General features: G+C 43.6%; 1 protein-coding gene across 26 annotated transcripts in view; it reads left to right on the top strand.

Annotated features, from left to right (window-relative positions):
- DLG2 (discs large MAGUK scaffold protein 2) overlaps nucleotides 1-24621 on the top strand; it is a 1415634-nt gene that overhangs the window by 1182235 nt on the left and 208778 nt on the right. Inside the window, exon 1 of one of the 26 annotated variants that reach the window (XM_064169410.1) lies at nucleotides 12096-12145. The exons of 24 other annotated variants lie outside the window; for them this stretch is intronic. The gene's annotated coding sequence lies outside the window, so the exon portion shown is untranslated. Of the gene's footprint in view, nucleotides 1-12095; nucleotides 12146-12326; nucleotides 12586-24621 lie in introns of those variants that run through there. One more of the 26 variants, XM_064169417.1, reaches the window with a different exon arrangement.

The raw sequence follows: 24621 nt of genomic DNA on the forward strand, positions 1-24621 counted from the left end.
CCTTGGGAAGCTAGGCAGACAGCTGCCTCCAGCTTTGCAGGAGGGAACAGTGTCCCTCATGCCATTGGTTGGAGCCACCTGAGGTTCTCCCTTTCCTCTCCATTGCATCTCTATCCCTTCTTTCTGTCCCACTCCTTTTCCATGCAGAACTGGCCAGCCTCTCATCCCTGTCACAGAAAAGATCACTTTTCCCCTTACCTCCAAGGAGTCTTGAACTGAGTTTTTGTGTAAGACAGTGGTCCCCAAACTTGCAATGTGATAATCAGAAAGAAGAGTTCTGTGAAGGTTTTTTTCCAAGCCCAAAGAGGTGCTTTCTCATATTTTCCTGTTTCCCCACAGATTTTCACTCTCAGTTCATGGTCTGTTGTGGCAATGCCAGCAGAAGAGGGCTTCCAGACCTTGCAGTTAAAGCATAAGTTTGACAATCAGGCATCGTGGGTTCTTCTTAACTCTGCCACTTACATTTGCATTGCTTATCAAGATGTTGGGGTTCTTTTTCTCATCTAGGTTTTTCTACTGTTATGATATTGCAGATGACTTTGGTCCTTGCTACAGTGGTGTTTGTAAAATGAGGTGTGATGTAGCAAGAGATAAATGGAGCATGATAATAAGAACCTTGCAACCCTGTTCAGCACTTTGCATTCACCAAAGCATCCCTGCTGAGTTCTCTGGGTCTTGAAGCTGAGGGGAGGTTTAGTGAGTACTGTGCAAAACCAGGCTCTTTGACTCTGGCTTAATCCTGAGATATATTTTATGACTTCAGTGAAAGCTGTGCATGTCCAAAAATTGTCCTATCAATCCATTTTCATTTGTAAAGTACTTTAAGATCTGCTGGGGAATTAAGCTGTTGTTGAAGCTTTCGTATGCACTGCCACAAGTGAGCTGATTTTGTGTTTGGGCATAAGTAATGGTTGTGAACACCATGACTAGCAAAGTATTTTTGGGTCAGGAATCCTGTATTAAGTATAATTCATTATTTAAAGGGGTTAAATTATATTTGCTTGTTAAGTGGATTGTGTGCAACTTTCAAATATAGTTTCAGAAAGATAGAGAGCACCAATCCTGTATTAAATATAATTTATTATTTAAAGGGGTTAAATTATGTTTGCTTGTTGATTTGTGTGCAACTTTCAAACATCCCTCTATAGTTTCAGGAAGATAGAGAGCACCAATCCTATAATTAAGTATTACTTATTATTTAAAGGGGGTAAATTTTGCTTGTTGATTGTGTGCAACTTTCACAGTATCACAGTATCATCAGGGTTGGAAGAGACCTCACAGATCATCAAGTCCAACCCTTTACCACAGAGCTCAAGGCCAGACCATGGCACCAAGTGCCACGTCCAATCCTGCCTTGAACAGCTCCAGGGACGGTGACTCCACCACCTCCCCGGGCAGCCCATTCCAGTGTCCAATGACTCTCTCAGTGAAGAACTTTCTCCTCACCTCCAGCCTAAATTTCCCCTGGTGTAGCTTGAGGCTGTGTCCTCTTGTTCTGGTGCTGGCCACCTGAGAGAAGAGAGCAACCTCCTCCTGGCCACAACCACCCCTCAGGTAGTTGCAGACAGCAATAAGGTCTCCCCTGAGCCTCCTCTTCTCCAGGCTAACCAATCCCAGCTCCCTCAGCCTCTCCTCCTAGGGCTGTGCTCAAGGCCTCTCCCCAGCCTCGTCGCCCTTCTCTGGACACACTCAAGCATCTCAATGTCCCTCCTAAACTGGGGGGCCCAGAACTGAACACAGTACTCAAGATGTGGTCTAACCAGTGCAGAGTACAGGGGCAGAATGACCTCCCTGCTCCTGCTTACCACACCATTCCTGATGCAGGCCAGGATGCCACTGGCTCTCTTGGCCACCTGGGCACACTGCTGGCTCATGTTCAGGCAGGTATCAATCAGTACCCCCAGATCCCTCTCTGTCTGGCTGCTCTCTTCAAACATCCCTCTATAGTTTCAGGAAGATAGAGAGCACCAATTCTGTATTAAGTATAATTTATTATTTAAAGGGGTTAAATTATGTTTGCTTGTTGATTGTGTGCAACTTTTAAACACCCCTCTATAGTTTCAGGAAGACAGAGAGCACCAATCCTGTATTAAATATAATTTATTATTTAAGGAGCTTAAATTATGTTTTCTTGTTGATTGTGTGCAACTTTTGAACATCCCTCTATAATTTCAGGAAGATAGAGAGCACCAATCCTGTATTAAATATAATTTATTATTTAAAGAGGTTAAATTATGTTTGCTTGTTGATTGTGTGCAACTTTCAAACATCCCTCTATAGTTTCAGGAAGATAGAGAGCACCAATCCTGTATTAAATATAATTTATTATTTAAAGAGGTTAAATTATGTTTGCTTGTTGATTGTGTGCAACTTTTAAACATCCCTCTGTAGTTTTAGGAAGATAGAGAGCACCAATCCTGTATTAAGTATAACTTGTTATTTAAAGGGGTTAAATTATGTTTGCTTGTTGATTGTGTGCAACTTTCAAACATCCCTGTATAGTTTCAGAAAGATAGAGAGCACCTGAGTTTGTTTGTTGGATGTGATTTGGGGGTCCTAAGTCTCTTAGCTTACACAATCATATACTCCATGTGTTTTCCAGGCAGAAATTAAGAGTCTGGAAACTCAACCAATGGTTCTATAGTGAGGTGACTTTTTAATGCCAAAAGCTAAGATTCCACTTTGCTTGTGTATCAAGACTGCAATGTATTATTCAAAGTGACATAAATTACTTTATAAATATTTTTCAGAATTCACAAGTAAATGTATTTATAAAAGTTTTATTAATAAGACTCTTAAATTATTCAATACTTGAAATCTGATTTTTTTTGAGTGCCTTCTTGAATAGAGGTTGCCATATAATATTTTCCCTCAAAGAATCCCACAAGGAATTTTCCTCTTTAGAAAATGGAAGCAATGTTTTCGATGGGTCTGACACCAAAGGCTTGCTGCCTCCTTTTTCATAGCTTCCATCGTGTTTCACTGTTCTGAGGCTGCTGCTTTCACATTTTCAATTCTTAAACACCCTTGATTTTCTTTTCACTATAACCAGATCTGTAAAATTCCTAGGTTTGTAAATCTTGCTTGAGGCTAAATATATATCCCTGTAATGTATTTTACCTTAAATTATCAATATGCATGTTCAATTGTAACTTTATCTCAATGCAGTTTTTGTCTGGGAATTATTTTATCATGCTATTCAAGAAGTCCTCGATTGCCTTTTTGTGTAAGGAATTTAGATATTAAATAGTGAGATAAATTTCTAGACTATTCTTTGTATTCTTCCTGGCTGGAGAGATTTACTTCTAAATGTCTGTGATAAAGGTTGTTGGAGCTTCTGTAGCTCTCTGTTATGGGGCAATATTTTATTGACTTTAGAATGCAGTATTTCTATGGGTATGGTCCCAAGAAGGCCCACTTACAGAAAACAATAAGGCATTATAAAACCTCAAAGCATAAAATGTGCCTTTAACAGCTGACAAAAGCACTAAATAGGGAAAACCAGCCTAGTATCCAAAGGTAGCATCAGAGTAATATTGGCCAACATGGCAGGCAGGAACCTCAACTGCATCAAACTTTTGTGCAAGTACTACAAATAAAAGATAAGGTTTTGAAGAAAACAAGTGAATAGTGTACAGATATTCTCAACTCTTCTCAAAATTCTGGCCAGGCTGGATGAGGCTGTGGCCAGCCTGATCTAGGCTAGGGTGTCTCTGCCCATGGCAGGGGGCTTGGGACTAGATGATCCTTGTGGTCCCTTCTAACCCTGACTGATTCTATGATTCTGTGATTCTATGAAATTGTTCCTTCAAAGTGTTAGAGAATCCCCAAAAGAAAGTATGAGGGACCGCTCTGAACATGTAACAGGTGAATACCCGCCTGAACATGAGCCAGCAGTGTGCCCAGGTGGCCAAGAGAGCCAGTGGCATCCTGGCCTGCATCAGGAATGGTGTGGTCAGCAGGAGCAGGGAGGTCATTCTGCCCCTGTACTCTGCACTGGTTAGACCTCACCTTGAGTACTGTGTTCAGTTCTGGACCCCCCAGTTTAGGAGGGACATTGAGATGCTTGAGCGTGTCCAGAGAAGGGCGACGAGGCTGGGGAGAGGCCTTGAGCACAGCCCTACGAGGAGAGGCTGAGGGAGCTGGGGTTGGTTAGCCTGGAGAAGAGGAGGCTCAGGGGAGACCTTATTGCTGTCTACAACTACCTGAGGGGAGGTTGTGGCCAGGAGAAGGTTGCTCTCTTCTCTCAGGTGGCCAGCACCAGAACAAGAGGACACAGCCTCAGGCTGCGCCAGGGGAAATTTAGGCTGGAGGTGAGGAGAAAGTTCTTCACTGAGAGAGTCACTGGATACTGGAATGGGCTGCCTGGGGAGGTGGTGGAGTTGCCATCCCTGGAGCTGTTCAAGGCAGGATTGGACATGGCACTTGGTGCCATGGCCTAGCCTTGAGCTCTGTGGTAAAGGGTTGGACTTGATGACCTATGAGGTCTCTTCCAACCGTGGTGATACTGTGATACTGTGTGTGAGACTGCATGGATCTCTAAATGGTGCTACTGTGATTGATGGCTTGTTATGATTTTGCTTACAAGAAGGTCCTTTAAAATATAAGCATAACATTGCAATCAGTAAATAAGCAATAAATAATATGTGATTATTATTTAGGCTCTTAAGAAGTGAAATTAAATCTAGCTTTTCCCAGTAAAAAAAACTTATTTATAGCCTATTAAATGCATTCACACTGATTTCTGTCCAGACTGTGAATTTTTAATGCACAATAATCAATATATAGTCCAAAACTGGTATTTTTGCTTATTGCATTAAACCTGCAGTGTTAGAAATCATCAGGAGACAAATTGCAAAACTATTATTTCCTATATATGATATTCTCTATATAAAATCTGTGTAGAAAATTGCTTTATATATTATTTATACTTCTATTTCAATTAATCTGTCTAAATAATTTAAATGCAGCTTTTAACAATAGGATGGTAATGAAAAGCAAATGACAAACATTCCTGAACACAGGAAAAGGAAAAATATAAAGATAAGAAATTAGGTTTTGTTTGAAAACCATGAAGCAAGTTACTTTATTGTGAGATCTTCATTTTCATCAGCAGGATGATTTTCCTTTAAGATCTTCTTGGGTTTAGTATTTCCAAAGTATAAAGATTTTCAGCTTGAGTTTGTTTCAGATTACAGCCTTATGTAATTCTCCTTCTAAATTTTACTCTGACTAGCCAAGAAATTTAACTGAGATGAAACTCAAAAGAGATGGACAAAAAATTCATGACTCCAGAGAAATGGGTTAGCAAAAGGCAAACCCTTTCTACAGGTTGTTTTGATGACTGAAAAATGCTGCTGGAATGAAATGACAACTGGGAAAGACACAGTTCCATCCAACGTGCCGTGAGATTGTGTAACTTTATCCATACTGATGGACATATGTGTAAGACAAAGTGGAAGCTTCCTTAATATTGCTCAGATTTTGAAGTGTCTGTGAAGCAGTCAGATTTGGTGATTTTGTTTTAACTATTTTATTGGTTAGTGTAGAGAAAAGAAATACCCTGCTACATGACTTGCCATTGGAATGGGCTGCCCAGGGAGGTGGTGCAGTCACCATCCCTGGAGGTGTTCAAGCAAAGACTGGATGAGGCACTTAGTGCCATGATCTAGTTGATTGGATAGTTCTGGGTGATAGGTTGAAGTGGATGATCTTGGAGGTCTCTTCCAACCTGGTTGATTCTATGTCTCATCTCCAGCATGCATCTCACATTGTGCTGGAGGATAAGCTAAGTAAAAAGAACAAACAACCATCTCTGGGAAACAGTTAGAGATCTGCATTGTAAACAGTGAATCCTCTGGGGCTTAGAGGAGACTCACTCTTGTTAAAAACAGTTTGCTGCTGTGTCATTAGTCTGATTTCACAACGTTATGGTAGATTCTGCTTGCCAGAATGAGTTAGTGTGCTTTTGTGTTCTGCAGAGGTGCAACCTCAGTATATCACAGCCCACACAGGATTATGGCCTTGTGAACCTCACAAACATCAACAGTAAGCTTTAGAGAGAGACTGGGATGAATTTGTTAGCTAACTTTAACAACAGGTCTTTTCTCTCTTTGTTGCAAGGAATCTCTAAACCAATCGATGGAATCTACAGCCATTGTCTTTTTCCTCTTGCAGAGCTTCCCTTATTTCTGTGTGTGCATACACTATGTGTGCTTCTGTGAATTTTCAGACCAATGTACATGATCAAAGCAAAAGCAAGTTATTTGGAAATCAGCATTAATTACAACAGAGGGAGAGCAAGACAAACATGTATGCCATTTTGTCAGTTAATATAATGTGCATCAAATGAGGATCCTTTTTACTGTTTTTAGAAAAGTCTTATTTGAGCTTAATTAATCTGTCTGTTAGAGAAGACTGTATAAATTGAGTGCTTTTGCTAGAGCTGCTAGCAAAGCTGCTTCAGGATTCCTACCAGAACTACATTTTTTCAGTGAAGCTTTGACCCACTGATGACCAGAGAGATTTCCTACAGAGTATCAGCCCTGAGTTCAGGTTCTGAATTTGAGTGCTCAGGCCATGAAGCCAGATACCTACAAGCTCTCAGTAGAGCTCTACATGACCACATGTAGAGGAGCTCCAGTGCATGGTTGCCATAACACCTTGATTGAATCAGTGCAGTTGTGGCAAGCAAAGCACTTTTGTGTTTTGTGTCAGTAAGACACAATTAATAAGGTTAGAGTGAAACCTCTAATAAAATCTGATTATGCCTTAAGCAGTAAAATCACATCATAGCAGTTTTCAGAATATCCAAGTAAATGTTAAACATGTTTAACACTGTATAGATGTAATTCTGTAGGAGTATAGTCCTAACTACATCTGTACTAACAGGATACACAGGGATATAGAGAGGCTGTAACCAGGTGGGGGTTGGTCTTTTCTGCCAGGCAACCAGCAACAGAACAAGGGGACACAGTCTCAAGTTGTGCAGGGGGAGGTCTAGGCTGGATGTTAGGAGGAAGTTGTTGCCAGAGAGAGTGATTGGCATTGGAATGGGCTGCCCAGGGAGGTGGTGGAGTCACTGTGCCTGGAGATGTTCAAGGAAAGCCTGGCTGAGGCACTTAGTGCCATGGTCTAGCTGACTGGGCAGGTCTGGGTGCTTGATCCACATGTCATTGCCATTCAGCACTCTAAGCATTTTTTTCATCTTATGAGCACGAAACAACTGGTCTAAAGTTCTGAAAACAGTCCCTGCTCTAGGGCATAGGGTGTAGGTAGCCACAGGGCTCCCTCTGGCAAATATGGACTTGAATTACCTACCTTTGTGGTGCCAGTTCAGCCCTTGTGTTGAGTTTGTACAATTTGCTCTGGCTATAATTGTAGAACTGTAGAATCATAGAATGGTTTAGGTTGGAAGGGACCTCAAAGATCATCTAGTTCAAATCCCCTGCCATAGGCAGAGACACCTCCCACTAGAACAGGTCACTCAAGGCCTCATCCAACCTGGTCTTGAACACCTCCAGGGAGGGAGCATCCACAACCTCCCTGGGCAACCTGTGCCAGTGTCTCACCATCCTCACTGTAAAGAACTTCTTCCTAACATCTAGTTTAAATCTCCCCTCTTCCACTTTGAACCCCTTACCCCTCATCCTGTCATTATAATCTTTTCCTAATAAGCAAACAGCATCATATATGATTCCTTTTCTGAACTAGCAATTCAAATCAATATTTGCCTCATTGAAAACAACAGCAAAACAAACAACAAGCAAAAAAATAGGCTAGGACAAAACAATCTGTCTTCTATGGCTATTTTTATCTACCATCCATTTCTTGTGGTCTCTGTTTTCTTTATGTCCCACTCTGCCGTGGTTTTGCCTTTTTCAAGCTTCTCTTCGATCACTGACCTATAGTTCTTTCACAACCATTGATTCTTAGCATGCTTCACGTTTAAGAAGCAATCACAAAACCACCACCTAAAAAAAATAACTTTTGTTCTAAAGTACACTTTGATCTTATTCAAACCATGGTGCTTTGCAAAACCCAATTAATTTTCCCAGTGTGATTCCTTTTACCCAAAGGAAGCAAAGAGTACAGAATAATCATTTTACTTCTTGACCAGAAGCTGACTAATTCATTGTCTGTTTCTCATGGTTTTACCAACATTTGCTAATGTTTGGGCTGGGGATGCTACAGCGGATGTTTGTTTGCTTGTATGTGAATATTTCTGGCAGCTTTGGTTTCATAGTTTTATAAAACCTTTTAAATGTCAGCTGGTACTGGAATTGACATTCTGTATAAAAGCTCAGGTTCCTGTTGTTTTTGACTCTCAGCATTAGCTTGCAGATTACTTTAAAAAGAAATGTATTGCTGCTTATCAAGCTGAGATGAATGTCCTGTTATAAGAACTCTGTTTCTATATGCCTTCTGGCTGGTCTTGTCTTTATTTTCTTCATCTTCCCTGTCTAGTTTTCATTTCCTTCTTTTCTCTGTTGTATCCTGATTTTTTGACTTGTAAAAGAATGGATTTGTAGTATGTCTTCAGTAGAGTGCTTATTGCATTGGGTTAAGCCTATGTTTTATTTAAATCTGGAGGAATTTGTTCTTGGGAATAAAATCATAGAATCATAGAATTAACCAGGTTGGAAGGGACCTCCAAGATCATCCAGTCCAACCTAGCACCCAGCCCTAGCCAGTCAACTAAACCATGGCACTAAGTGCCTCAGCCAGGCTTTTCTTGAACACCTCCAGGGACACCAACTCCACCACCTCCCTGGGCAGCCCATTCCAATGCCAATCACTCTCTCTGGCAATAACTTCCTCCTAACATCCAGCCTAGACCTCCCCCGGCACAACTTGAGACTGTGTCCCCTTGTGCTGTTGCTGGTTGCCTGGCAGAAGAGACCAACCCCCACCTGGCTACAGCCTCCCTTCAGGTAGTTGTAGACAGCAATGAGGTCATCCCTGAGCCTCCTCTTCTCCAGGCTAAACACCCCCAGCTCCCTCAGCCTCTCCTCACACGGCTGTGCTCCAGGCCCCTCACCAGCCTTGTCGCCCTTCTCTGGACACATTCCAGTATCTCAACATCTCTCTTGAATTGAGGAGCCCAGAACTGGACATAGGACTCAAGGTGTGGCCTGACCAGTGCTGAGTACAGGGGCAGAATAACCTCCCTTGTCCTACTGGCCACACTGTTCCTGATCCAGGCCAGGATGCCATTGGCTCTCTTGGCCACCTGGGCACACTGCTGGCTCATCTTCAGCTACTGTCCACCAGTACCCCCAGGTCCCTGTAGCCACTCTGTCTCCAGCCTGTAGCGCTGCTTGGGGTTGTTGTGGCCAAAGTGCAGAACCTTGTAGTTGGCCTTGTTAAATCTCATCCCATTGGCCATCTGAGTTCTATAATGGACCTTTTATAAATACTGCAACTCTTCTCTGCTCAGCCTTGAGATAACACTGCTCTTAATTCAGCATTTTTACATCAGGCTTGATTCTCCTCCATTTAATTGAGATTGTATTCTAAGCCCTGCACCACCACCCCAAAAACAAACAAACAAAAAAACCAAACAAAAACAAAAAAGCCCACCAAAAATATGGCAGAAATGCAAAGAATTTGACAGCACTGATTTGAAACACCTTTGGTCCAGTTCTGAGCAAAGCTCAGGTAGGAGACATGTTAGGGAACTGCAGTGGTCTTCAGAAGTATGGCTCAGGTGCAACTGCAGCCTGGCTATTCAAAGCTTTGGCTCAACTTTGAATTCATTGGCTTGTTCTGTGTTTCTGCATCTAATTCTGGTCAGGTTCCACTTTACACTTCTTGTTATTTTTTTAAGATGTCTTATTTGGTTCTCATTGTTCTGGGACTCACTTCAGTCATTCAAACCCACTGGTGACTACCTGACCAAATCTTTCATGCAATATGCTTTATCCATGTATATTTTTACTTCGTGATTTCAAATCATGGCCTCTTTCTGTACTATTCTCTAATTAAGAACTGGTTTCTGTGTATCAATCCTTTACAGTTTCCTGTGTAAATAAGCAATCTTGTGTTACACTTTCAGATATCTTCCTTGATGCATTGCTTCTGTTTGTTGTCTCTATCCTTATGGCTAACTGGTTCAAATTCTCCATCACTCTTAATTCATTTGTTTTCCCTGCAGTTCTCTAAGAGAGTTCTGGTTTGCCTTTTTGATTTTGTTTCTAATGGGAAAGTAGAAACTGGATGATGACTTTTCAGTGTAGTAGGTTTCATTAGAAAATGTCAGTTGCACAGAACTGTCTTTTTGAAAACTCTTATATTGCAACTGGAAGATAGGAAATTTGCTGTCACATGGTGTGAGTCAGAGTTTATGGCTCCCAATTCCCTTAGCTCCTTACTATCTCTGTGCTCAGAGCAATCTGTTCCTGCAGACCATTCAGCTCAAGTGGCTCAATAGTTTCAAGTCTGAGAATGGGAAAGAAGAAGCTTTCAGTTCCTATGTGAGAGAATTTTGCCTCCAAAGTTCTTTTTTTTTCCTTAAGGTGGAGAGTGTGTTTCTGATCTGCAGACCTCTGCATCCTGGCAGTATACACAAGTAGTATGGATGGAGCAGAGCTCAGCTGTTCCTGCTCTCTCCAATCCACTGAGACCGTGTGCATTGCACTGGGTGCTTGTGGACAGCTCTTCTGACCAAGACATTTTAGTTTATACTCACATTATCTCTGTGCACTTAATTTCAGACTCTCAGGGTTTAGTGTCTGTAATCTCTGTGCCTCTGTCCCCACTCATGCACAGACTTACCTCTCTTCTGCTGTACTCTCTGCTTCCTATTCAAAAATCTCTGCTTCAGCTTCTTTTCCTTTTCCTTGTTTATGAATCACCATCTGTCTTACAGTTTAACTTCTTTCCCTTGCTCAGTCTATTGATTCTTCTGGTAAGATGCATCCCAACAGACCACATCTGTTTCCACAAGGCTTCCTCGTGCCATACAAAGCTGAATTTCTTCTGAACACATCACATTGAGAGCCAGCCATTTGCAACAGTGCAAAAGGATGGACCAGCTGAAACATCCATTGCAGCTCATATGTGTTTGTGCCCAAGGCCTGTGGCCCCAACATGACTGGCTTTTCTCCCTGATATGAAGAACAGCATTAGAATCATAGAACAATTTGAGTTGGAAGAGACCTCCAAAGGTCATCTAGTCCAACTCCCCTGCAGTCAGCAAGGACATCCTGCACTAATTCAGTTTGCCCAGAGCCCTGATGAGCCTGACCTTGACTATCTCCAACGATGGGGCCTCAACTATCTCCTTGGGCAACCTGTTCCAGTGCTCCACTACCTCCATAATAAAGATCTTTCTCCTAATATCCAACCTAAATCTCTTCTCTAGTTTAAAACCACTGCCCTTCATCCTGCCACTTCAGGCCTTTGTAAACAGTCCCTCTTCAGCCTTCTTGTTGGCCGCCTTTAGGTACTGGAAGGTTACTGTTAGGTCTCTGTGGAGTCTTCTCGTCTCCAAGCTGAAATCAGAGCACATTTCTGGCTTCCTGGTAGACCTCTCTGCATAACTTGCAAACTGTTGTTCATGATGAAATGTTACAAAATCTTACTGCTGACTTCTATTCAGGAATGATTTGTATAGAATTTTGTTACATACTTCAACTTGATCTCCAAAAAACACCAAGCAAAAATATTTATCCAGTTTGTAAAAAAAATAAGCTGAGCTGACAAATGTGAGAAAGGCAAAGAAATACAAGGAAAACAGGACTGCCCAGACTCACAGCTCGCTTGCTGTGCAATTTAACATTCAAGATGACTGCAAATAGACCATTCCATCTTCCTGTTCTCATCCCCAGCCTTTTCCTCTCCATTTCCCTCCCTTCTCCACCATAGCCACCTCTTTCTCTCATGCACAATGCATTTCCCCCTTTTTTTCCCCCCAAACTCATAACACCTGGGTTCTGTTGGAGTCTCCTCCCACCCCAGGTGTCACCACTTTGCCCTCCCTACCCACTCCCCTTTTCAATCTGGGTCTTGTTGGAGTCTCCTCCCACCCCAGGTGTCACCACTTAGCCCCCCACCCACCCACTCCCCTTTATAAGTGGCGCCAGGAAAGGCAAGCCCCAAGCTTGCCCAATTGGGCAGAAGGATCCTCCTTGGATCGTCACTGGTGAGTGCTCTGTGGTGCATCACTGGGTGGATGGTGGAGGGGATGAGGGGATTCAAAGGCCGGGGGGGCTAGGTATGGCTAGGCCTTCTGATTGCTCTGACATCGCTCACAGGTGCTGGGTAGGCTTCCTTAGGCTGAGTTTCTCCGTGTTGAGTTGCTTCTTTCAGCTCACTGAGGATGACCTGGTGTACTTAGCTGAACCTATACCAGCTCACGCAGGAACACATCCAAGCAAGTCTTGAATATCTCCAGAGGAGATTCCACAGCCCTCCAGGGCAGCCTCTTCCAGTGTTCTGTCACCCTCACAGTCAAAAAATTCTCTTTTGTGTTTACTTGAAACTTCCTATGCCTCAGCTTCCAGCCACTGCCCCTTGTCCTGTCATCAGGCATTGCCAAGAAGAGCCTGGCTCCAGCCTCCTGGCACTCATTTCTCCTTCTGTGTAAGTAAATAACCAGCTCTGAAATGTAGGTGGAACACACAGTGCTCTAGATGACCTCAGGTACCAAGTGAAGTGGCAGTGCCCACCTTTGCAGGCTGTCTCCCACAGAGCAAAACCCTGCAGCTTGTGAGGACAGCAAAGCCACACTTTCTGCGCAGGAACTGAAGGGCTCAGTTTTGTTTCTGAACGTGCCACTTTAAAGGTCTACTGAAAGAAAATGTAATTCAAGCTAAATACTTTAGATGAGCCTCAAAGCCTTCTCCATGGGGAAGTTACTCTTTTTTTTTTTATAAAATACCTCTCCAATACTATCTAAATTTGCTAAGTGCTTTTCCTGCATACCACTGTAACTGTTTAATGGCACAGTTTCAATGCTGCATTGCTTGTTAAACCACAGCTTGGGTCAACATTGTCTTAAAAAAAAGACCTCTAGAGCCATTCATAGCCCCTACAGTATCACAGCCTACCATCTAGCCATGCTGCAAGTGATGAAGGGAGGATGAGCAAAGCCAAAGAGCAACAGGCAGCATGGACTGGCTTTGAAGAGTCACAGCCTATTGTCTAGCCATGCTGCAAGTGATGAGGGGAGGATGAGCAAAGCCAAAGAACAACAGGTAGCATGGGTACATGAGCCAGCAGTGTGCCCAGGTGGCCAAGAGAGCCAGTGGCATCCTGGCCTGCATCAGGAATGGTGTGATCAGCAGGAGCAGGGAGGTCATTCTGCCCCTGTACTCTGCACTGGTTAGACCACACCTTGAGTACTGTGTGCAGTTCTGGGCTCCCCAGTTTAGGAAGGACATTGAGATGCTTGAGCGTGTCCAGAGAAGGGCGACGAGGCTGGGGAGAGGCCTTGAGCACAGCCCTACGAGGAGAGGCTGAGGGAGCTGGGATTGGTTAGCCTGGAGAAGAGGAGGCTCAGGGGTGACCTTACTGCTGTCTACAACTACCTGAGGGGTGGTTGTGGCCAGGAGGAGGTTGCTCTCTTCTCTCAGGTGGCCAGCACCAGAACGAGAGGACACAGCCTCAGGCTGTGCCAGGGGAGATTTAGGCTGGAGGTGAGGAGAAAGTTCTTCCCTGAGAGAGTCATTGGACACTGGAATGGGCTGCCCGGGGAGGTGGTGGAGTCGCCGTCCCTGGGGCTGTTCAAGGCAGGATTGGACGTGGCACTTGGTGCCATGGTCTAGCCTTGAGCTGTGTGGTAAAGGGTTGGACTTGATGATCTGTGAGGTCTCTTCCAACCCTGATGATACTGTGTGTGATACTGTGATCTAGCCATGCTGTAAGTGATGAAGGGAGGATGAGCAAAACCCAAGAGCAACAGGCAGCATGGACTGGCTTTGAAGAGTCACAGGTTGTTGCACCCATTGTGCACTGAAAAATGAATGGTTAAAGTAAGTATTATTTTATGATAAAAGCTACTTTAGTCCAAGTTGCATAGGAAATGAGCATATGCCTTTTATTCATATGGTTTGATCCATGTGGCATTGCTCCTGGGGGTGGATTTACTCCGATGAGCTTAGCAGGTGCAAACAGCCCAAACTGATCTCGGTGAAAAGATGTTATTGTCTTCAGCCCTCCTCCAGAATTTTTCAAGTCTTAAATTTTTAGCTGAGGCTCATCTGGAGTCCTACAGATTGGCATCTGTCACATGTGTTGACAAAACATGTCTTACAAGCTTTATTAGTCATTGTTTTTCCAACATGGGCTTTCTTCTGCTGTGGGCCACAAGTCTGACTTCAACACAGAAACTCCATGCTGCTTTTTACAGCATGGAGCTCATAAGAAACAAGGGGAAGAACATAGAAAATTAATAAGAATCCAAATAATTTTTTCTGGCAGTTTTTAATGACTCTGTTCCCTGCTTCTGATCCTATTTACCTTCTTGTCTGTGGCTGCTGCTCTGTAGTGTAGCCAGTGGTGTATCTCATTTGGCTGCCCCAACCAATGCTCATTTCATTTTCTTGAGGGTCTCACAAATGCAGGAATTATTTTAGAGAGGGGATGTGTGGTCTGATTCTCTTTCTGACAGAAGTCAGACTGTTCTTCATCAACAACCAAGACTTCATATCCTTGCTGAATTTTCCTGTGTGTTTTCAAAACTCACAGAGTTTTCCCTTCTATGATTTAACACCAGGTGGGTCACATTCTTCTGGCAAGACACAATGTCAACATCAAATTGTTTTTTCAGAGCAGTAACTGTACAATGAAAGAATTTATCTTTCCATCTGTGGCTGTGGGACAGAGGGTGCAGAGATGCCTGCCCTGCTGCCATTTTCCTGGCCTTCAACGTCACCAGCAGCATGGTACCACTCCTTCCCTCTGCAGAATGGTTATGCCACTCATTTACTCTCCTCAGATCAGGCTTTCAAGTGTTGTCAATCCCAAGAAGCCAGCACAGCAATTACATCCAGAAATGTGGCAAATCACATCATTGCTGAACTGCCTGTTTGGGGAAATAAGCCATTCTCAGGGGGGGTTTGCTGGCTGCCTGCCTGAAGAGATAGTTATATTAGGCTGGTATCTTGGGATGTGTTTGTTTATCAGGAAAGAACAAAGCAATTGGTATGAGCAGGGAAGGGGGTTTACGTTGCAATGGGGAGCTTCTGTCAACTGCAAATTTTTTTAAACCAATTCTAAATGTCAACACAACTATTCTGCTTTAAAAAACCTGCATGTGATTTATACAGTCTGCTGTTCATGGAACTCAACTGTATGAGTACTCAGCTATCAGCAGAGGGAGCATACCACGCCCCGTAGGGAGCAGCTAACTAACTAGTCCAAGTCCACAAGACAGCTCATCTACTGCAAACAGTGGGTGCTTCACAGCAGTAAGGTATAATAATGGGATGAAGGTGTCTGCTATTTTGGCAGTCAGAGCAGTTCTCAAGGCAAAGGAGCCCTGAGACAGGGAAGTTTCACTGAGTCACCTGTCCCCGTGACAGTGCAGAAACAGAGGCAAGGGATGATGGTGGGCTGGAGGTGGGCCTGTTATCGCTGCTGTCAAGATGATAATAAAACTCTAATGCCTTTTTTCTTCTAAATTGCTTCTTCTGACTTTGTTAGAGTTCATTGCCAACTCCCCAAGGAGTCCAGCTCCCAATCCAGCTGTCTCTGAAAACTTTCAGAGCCTTATGAGAAGCAGTGATAACTGAAAGATAGTGCAAGATGCTGTTGGGAAGTTTTTACTGTTTTGCCATGGATACAAAGATTTTCCTTGATGCCTTGCATGTGAACCACCAGGAGTTATTCCTACTTAGCTTTCCTTTGGTGTTATAAAATCTTGCATAGATGGACTGAGGGATTTACAGGAAACCTTTTCAACTAGTCTAAATTTAAAGCTGATTTATGTTATAGCATGGTAGCTCTGTTAGTAGGAGGAACTAAAGACTGACAGGGGAGAGGGTGCTATGGCTTCAATATATGTATAGTTGTCTTTTGGTCACAATTGGTGTGGGACATTTCAAACTGAAACAAAATCATCCTACGCTAAGTACCAGTCACAGAATCAGTCAGGGTTAGAAGAGGCCACAAGGATTATCTAGTTCCAACCCTCTTTTCATAGGCAAGGAACACCCTGCCCTAGATCAGCCTGGCCACAGCCTCATCTGGCCTGACCTTAAATGCCTCCAGGGATGGGGCCTCAACCACCTCCCTGAGCAACCCATTCCAGGCTCTCATCACTCTCATGCTCAACAACTTCCTCCTCACATCCAGCCTGTATCTCTCCACCTCCAGCTTTGCTCTATTCCCACTAGTCCTGTCACTCCCTGAGAGCCTAAAAAGTCCCTCCCCAGATTCCTTGTAGGCCCCCTTCAGATCCTGGAAGGCTACAAGAAGGTCACCTCAGAGCCTGCTCTTCTGCAGACTGAACAGCCCCAACTCTTTCAGTCTGTCCTCATAGCAGAGGTGCTCCAGCCCTCTGAGCATCCTCGTGGCCCTTCTCTGGACATGGCCAAGCATGTCCACATTCCTCTTGTAATAGGAGCCCCAGAACTGGATGCAGTACTCCAGTTGAGGTCTCACCAGAGTGAAGTGGAGGGGGAGAATCACCTCCCTCAGTCTGCTGGCCACACTTATGATGCAGCCCAGGATCTGGTTGGCTTTCTGGGCTACAATACAGAGTAAAAAAGCCTATCAATATACTAAAGAACACTTAGTTGCAGCACAGGTATTTAATATTGTTTATGTGCAAAGAAAAGAAAGAATTACTAATGAAGCATTTGAACAACATTGTGTTATGGATAATGAGCACAGTTTATAATATAAAGATTTTCTGTCACAGAGGGTGAAATGAAAAATAATACAAACAGAAAACCAAACATATCTAAGAAAAACCTTCTGAAGGTTGCACAAGGTCATGACTGGCAGATGTTGTGTCATATACTTTCTGAGCATCTGTGTGTGCTCCATTTACTTAGTTGAATTGTATGGATACTTATTGATAGAAGAGTACCCCAGGCTGCTGATACCATGTACAAGTCAAGACAAGGAGATGAAATTTAGAGCTGTGGCTGTTTGAGCTGATCCTCTAGCTCAGACATAGGGGAGAGATGAACATGCCAGGGATAGGCCACATAAATGGCAACAATAGATAAATTAATATAATTTCATTGGAGCATCAAGAACTTAATGTCTAGAAGCACAGCTTGTTCTCCTCCTTCTCCTGCTGGCTTCTGCTGCTGCAGCTTCACCTATCTTCCCTGGCTGCTGTTTTGGCTACTGCTGCTTCTGCTGCTTTGCCGCCGCTTCACCCCTCCCCCATCTCCCTTAAGGTTATTGTATTGTTTTTTTCCCTTCCTTCTCTAGTTATTATCTCTCTTTACATTGTTATACTTATAAGAAAATACAATTTCATCTTTCCCTGTCTTTCAAAAAAGAAGGGGGGTTTGTGTTGTGAATTTTCTTCCCGGGGGAGGGATCAGCCTAAACCCGGGACAGAGCCAAGTGTGGAAGAGGTTTGGGGGGGGTTGTGTTTGGGAAGAGATGCATGATTTTCTTTGCTGCTTTTAAAATGCAGGAAGCAGTTGTCACTATAGGCAGCATGAGATGATCTCCTTCATGCAAGCAGTGTGCATCTTATTCTGTTGCTGGTTGCCTGGCAGTAGAGACCAACACCCACCTGGCTACAACCTCCCTTCAGGTAGTTGTATCCTGTAAATAAGGATGAAAACAAATGTCTCCATCAATTCGTGTGTAACAACAGAATTAAGAAGAAAAAAAAATCTTAGATTCAATGTGCAATCCTAAATTCAATTGTTCTTTGCAGAACAAGTGATTGGGAGGTTGTAGCCAGGTGGGGGTTGGTCTCTTCTCTCAGACAACCAGTAACAGAACAAGGGGACACAGTCTGCAGTTGTGCCGGGGGATGTCTAGGCTGGATGTTAGGAGGAAGTTCTTCATGGAGTGATTGGCTTTGAAATGGGCTGCCCAGGGAGGTGGTGGAGTCCCAATCCATGGAAGTGTTTAAAAAAAAACACTCTGTGTGGTGCACAGTGCCATGATTTAGTTGATTAGATAATGTCGGGCAATAGGTTGGACTTTATGATCTTGAAGGTCTTTTCCAATCTCATTGATTCTGTGGTGATCGTGTGATTGTGTATAATGAAGCCCCTAAAAGAAGTTCTGAAGTTTGTGGTTGTATTCAGGTTGAAAAAGACCTCCAGGATCACCAAGTCCAACTGATAATCCTACTCCACAAGGTTCACCCTAAACCATATCCTAAAGCACCATATCCAAATGACTTTCAAACACATCCAGGATAAGTGCCTGTGGAGTCTTTCTGTGAAAAGATTTTTCCTAATGTTGAGTTTAAATCTATCCTTTTGCAACTTGAGGCCATTCCCACTTGTTTTATAGCTAACTGTGAGAAGAGACCAGCACCAGCCTCTCCACGAGGTTCTTTCAGATAGCTGTAATCAAGTAAAATACAAAGGCAAAACATATTAAAAAGTTGTGTATCAAAAACCTGTGCATTATAAAAAACCCTAGCAACCTGAAAAACCTTCTAGAGACAGTGATGATAATTTGTTTTAGAACAGGGGGGAACACTGCACTGAACTGTATTTTTCTAATAATAGTTAACAAAAAGAATGAATCCAATATTCATTTTCCATGTGTGAAAAGGAAATTAGCATTCAAGCAGAACCAGTAAGAAGCAAAACAATGGAAATAGCTTATTGAACTCCAGAACTGAGCAAATTTTACCCTTACAAATCTAAGAAAAGTGACTGGTTAAATATTCAATAAATAAATAAACAAACCTCTTGGAAATATGGAGAGGTTTTTCGCTGCCCAACTACAGTCTTGGATACCAAACTTTGAGAAATAACCCCAAGCAGTGCTACAGGCTGGGAACAGAGTGGCTGGAGAGCAGCCAGGCAGAAAGGGACCTGGGGGTACTGGTGGATAGTAGCTGAAGATGAGGCAGCAGTGTGCCCAGGTGGCCAGGAAAGCCAATGGCATCCTGGCCTGGATCAGGAACAGTGTGGCCAGTAGGACAAGGGAGGTTATTCTGTCCCTGTACTCAGCACTGGTCAGGCCACACCTTGAGTGCTGTGTCTAGTTCTGGGCTCCTCAATTCAAGAGAGATGTTGAGGTACTGGAACAGAGAAGATCAAAGATACCTCTACACTAATACCCTGTCTTTGGTAGTGCTCAACTACATGTAAAAGTGTGAAAAGACAAAGCAATTTCTCTAGTTTTAAAGTAAATGTTTAGGCTGAGGGAGCTGGGGGTGTTTAGCCTGGAGAAGAGGAGGCTCAGGGGTGACCTCATTGCTGTCTACAACTACCTGAAGGGAGGCTGTAGCCAGGTGGGGGTTGGTCTCTTCTCCCAGGCAACCAGCAACAGAACAAGGGGACACAGTCTCAAGTTGTGCCGGGGCAGGTCTAGGCTGGATGTGAGGAGGAAGTTGTTGGCAGAGAGAGTGATTGGCATTGGAATGGGCTGTCCAGGGAGGTGGTGGAGGCACCGTCCCTTGAGGTGTTCAATCAAAGCCTGGATGAGGCACTCGGTGCCATGGTTTAGTTGACTGGCTAGGGCTGGGTGCTAGGTTGGACTGGATGATCTTGGAGGTCTCTTCCGACCTGGTTGATTTTATGAACTGACCTGAGTTAGATGCAGTTGTGTTCTGCTGATTCTATTGTACCCACCATTTGGATTCTTAAATATCACACTGGGGGGGGGGGGGGAAGAAATCAATCCAAACCACACATACACACACAAAAATCCCAACCAAACACACAAAAGCCAGCCACCCAAAATAACCCACTACTTTTGTCATAAAAGGAGCAAAACAGAAGATAAAATGTACAGGGTGTGCCAAGACTGCAGCACATCCAGCTGACTAGATGTCTTTTTCCCTTCTGTTGCCCACAGCTATCCATATCCAGGCATTGTTTTATCCACCTCCTGTAAGCTCAGGATTGTCTAATTTTCAAGTGATGATCCAACACCTAATGCTGGTACTTGTCTTTCATAACAGATCGTGTCTCTCATAGTACAAATACATAGTTTAGGGAATGTAAATGCTGCATTAAGTGGCCTGTCCCTGACTGATTCACTGATTCAATTTATATATCAGTTAATTATCCTACTTTTACTCACTTCTGTCACTCTTTAGAGTAGATATTCTGTAAATAGAAGAATCATTCCTGGGATTCACTTGTAGCGTAGCAGCTGCGCCTCCTTCTCACCATGCCAAATTTTGATGGAATAGGAGCAGTATGTTCTGAACCTGAAACTAATGAACTGACTGTGCTTAAAACTCCTTTCTTTTTTATTTTAATGGCTTTCTTTGTTACTGACGTAGCTGGAGCAAGCTCACTAAAGCAGGAGAAACTATTTCTGCAGTACTGAACAGCTCAGGGGATGTATCAGCCCCACCCAGTGTTTCATCTGGTAGGTGCCAGCAGCTTCTCCTTTTGCCATCTGTATGCTCAGTCTGCTCTAAACCAAAATGAATATATTCTGCTCATCTGTTTCACTCAGAGGAGGATGCAATTCTATCTATCCCTTCCTCTACCTACATACATCACTTTATTACCCTGTTTCGTTACTGATTTTGCAGACCAGTGGGAAAATAATCATTGTCCGGAAAGAAAAAAGAAAGAGGAGTGGATGTAACCCACTGCATCCCAAAAAATGTCACAGAATTAGTTCAGTGTTTAGATTCAACCTCACTGAAGGAGCAATAATGTGAAAGGATAGGGATGGAAAAGGGTGACATGTCCTGCACTGGTGAAGAGATTAAATTGTACCTTGAAACACTGCTGGGGGAATGAGCTCTGGAATCATAGAATCACAGAATATCAGGGGCTGGAAGTGACCTCAAAAGATCATCTGGTCCAGCCCCTTCTGCTAGAGCAGGATCACCTACAGCAGATCACAGTGGAATGCATACAGATGTTTCTTGAATATCTCCAAAGAGGGAGACTCTACAACCTCCCTGGGCAGCCTGTTCCAGTTCTCTGTCACCCTCACAGTGAAAAATTTCTTCCTCAGGTTCACATGGAACCTCCTATGCCTCAAGGTTGTACTGTCTCTCTCCAAAGCATTGAATCACTCTCCTGTGATGCTATGACACATTGTCAGGAACTGGAAAAGCTCAGGGGCTTGAAAAATAGACAGGGCACCCCATGTAACTCACCATTCTTCCACTGAAGTGTGGCTTGCAATGTTTTATTTGCTGTGCATTTCTAGTCTGAGGACAGCGCTGTCCCAGCCCTAGGGCTTGCATCTAGTTCCCTTTAGAAATTTTACTGCATGAAAGAAGCCACAAAAGAATTGGTTGGACTTGATGATCTATGAGGTCTCTTCCAACCTTGGTGATACTGTGATAATATACCCTACATTTCCTTCTTACTAGTTATTCAAGTTTTATCCCATTTTCTTGTCCATTTTCAAACCAGGCAGCAATGAGAGTTACTGTGATCATGCTTGATGCCACATATGCAAACATGCTACACTACCTAGCATCTGTAATTTTTATGTGGAAAGCCACTGAACCCTTCTAGTTCACTCTTGTTGCTTGCATGCCTGTCTCCAATGTCTTAACATCTTTGTGCCCCAGGTTATATTTCTCATCTGTCTGGGCAGAACCAAGTTGGAAATTCAATACTGATGTTCAATACATTGCTCACCAAAATTGATGGTGAGCTTCAGTCACTGAAAACACACTGTACCTGTGCACTGAGCAAGTGAGTTCAGTGCACCTTGTATTTAATGATTTATATTTCTGTCCTTGTGCTCATAATAGCAGGCAGTTGCAAGGCTTGCAAGATAAAGAAGCTCTTTCTAACTGTTATACATCAAATATTTTGTGTTATTTAAAGTGGTTTAAAAATCAAGTTGAAACCTTTCCATCTGACTTCCACAACCATGTTATGACAGAAGCCCTTTGATCCTGGTTGATTGTATGATTCTATGATCGAAACCGTGGCACAATCCCAAATATGTTAACATTAGCACAGTGAATCCCACTGGTTTCAATAAGCACCTGGAACTGTAGCTGCCCAGTTCTTCAGAGGCCATGAGTGGGGGTAGAGTAATGGACCAACTGAGTGGCTGTCTTGTCATGGAGATGCTGTGGCTTGTAGATCTGAGTGAGCAGGTGTGCGGTGTCACCAAGACACCAAATGGCCTTAAGGAAGTGAATCAGAAAGCTCTGGTTTAGCTACATTAGTACAGCAAGAACACCAGACAGGAATAAAACTACCTGTAGTATGAAGGCACATCTCTAACAGGCTGCTTCAGGGTTACCTTTCGAAGTGCCATAAACTGCCAGACAGTAGAGGTCTTGGGGGAAAAGTCATGGATTAAGTGCAAAAGAAAGGCTGTTTAGAAAACTAAATTCACCAGACCCAGACATCTCTCTTCAGTTGCATGTACCAATCATTGGAATGGGCTGCCCAGGGAGGTGGTGGAGGCACCATCCCTGGGGGTCTTCAAGAAAAGACTGGATGAGGCACTTAGTGCCATGGTGTAGTTGATTGGTTAGGGCTGGGTGCTAGGTTGGACTGGATGATCTTGGAGGTCTCTTCCAACCTGGTTGATTCTATGATTCTATGGAGTCAGGCAAACAAAGTCTAATAGACTGACACAGAATGGTCAGATGTGGGCTTTTATAAACTAAACCAAGAAATGCATTCCTTGGCTGGAGTTTCTTTTCTGGAAATGCCTGTCTTCCAGCCTTCACAAATCAATACCAAAAAGAGTTAAATTTTCTCACTAATTACATCTTGCATCAGCAAATTTGCCTGTATGCTGTATCCCATATGTAGATGCTGTTTCCCTCCATATGGGCAGGAAAATCCTGCCTCAGCTGCTGTGAATAGAGCACTTAATTAAAATATCAGCTTGACTTACATGCTCCAGCAACTCATGGGACAGCAGCAATTTGTTCATGGCCATGGAAGTGAACAGGGATTAAAGAAAACACTTGTGTTCTCTGAGAGCCATAAAAAAAATGTGAATCTGAGCTCCAGAGCTTGGTTGGGAGGAAATGGAGGCATTGGTTGGCCAGCAGTGGAGTCGGGTGACTGAAAGCAGGAGTTTGCACTTCTAATGATGTACTTCTGACAGGTGGTTCTTCCACCTGAGACCTTCACTTGGGAACATCCCTTTGACTCAAATGTGCCTTTCCTTGAGCAGCTCTTCTGGTATCACTACTGCCAAGAGAAACCTTCCCTTCTCCAGAGGGAACAGTGTAGCAGAAATGAATAATGGGCTATGAATTATGACTATTACTTTATTGATATCCATTTTTATTAATAATGTTCTAAAATCGGGTAAAATTCCCTTACGTTCTTTAGATTTAGGAAGCAACTGCACAGAACTAAACAGTTTAAACCATCAGAACTTGGAGAACAGTAACAACAGGAAAATTCTAGCTACGCCTATGGAGTCTTGGCATTCACTCCGGCAGATGTGCTCAGGACTCTTTTGGTCCCTGAGTAAGTCTCCTGTAGGAAAGATGCTTTCAAACTCGTGATGGTGATCCCAGGGTAAAACAGCAATACTTCAGGCAGAGGAGGAAGGAGTTGCTGCTAAGCCACCAGCGTTAGCTGCAACAGGTGGCTGCCTTAACGAGCCGCAAATGAGGCGCGATAGGAAGGCTGGTGCAGACAAAGGCTCACCTAGCAAAGCACGGTGCAAAAAGGCACAGTACAGAAAGGCAAACAGTGAAAAGTGTGGGTTTAAATCACCCCCCCGTTATATACTTCAGTTTGAAGAAAACCAAACTGGCCAATAGGCACCAGCACCGTTGTTCTGGGCGGTGAACTGAAAGCTTCGTGCCTCCTTGGAGCAGGCAGGCAGGGCGAGGGCAGCCGCAGGCAGCCGCAGGTGGCGCTAAGCCCCCTGGCCCTCGAGGCTTTGCTGGGGCCCTGCCCTGGGTTGCTCCTCCGCTCGCTGCCGGGCGCCAGCACGACGGGAGAAGGAGAGCCACACTTAACACCTTCCTGGTGGGATTTACGCCTTGCCGGCACAAAAAGTAAGTGTTGATTGTATTGTAACCTACTAATTAGTGGAAATTAACTCTCCGCCTTACCCTACCGTATAACCGCTGCCAAAACGTGCTCAGCGCTGGGCAAACCAGGTCTGTCTCTGCATTAAAAGCATTCGATATGCACAGTTACATTCCCTTTCAAGCAAGAATGGCCTTTCTCGAGCTAGGACAAGAAGAAAGATTGCAGCCTGTGTGTCACAAATAACAGGCACAAACTGGCGTTCGTGCAAGTTAAGGCTTTAATAGAATTGCAGGAATCCAGCAATGTACAGGCCTGGGTGCGAGGAGAGACTCTGCTCTACCCCAACGCACAGCCTTTGCCTTCAGCTTTCTCTTTTTATACCCTATTCTATTAGATATTCACTAAGGGCTAAGAAAAGGTTGGGTTTTCTTTATCAGTTCTTAGGAATGTGAGATGTTTCTTCCACACAGGCCTCCTTTTATCCGGTGGTCCCTCTGGTAATGTTTGATGAAGTAAGGGGTCTTGCTTAAGTGTCTTCCTCATGAACTTCCAAGTCCTGGTTCTTCTA

Source organism: Pogoniulus pusillus, chromosome 3, assembly GCF_015220805.1.
Source record: "Pogoniulus pusillus isolate bPogPus1 chromosome 3, bPogPus1.pri, whole genome shotgun sequence".
Lineage (NCBI taxonomy): Eukaryota > Metazoa > Chordata > Aves > Piciformes > Lybiidae > Pogoniulus > Pogoniulus pusillus.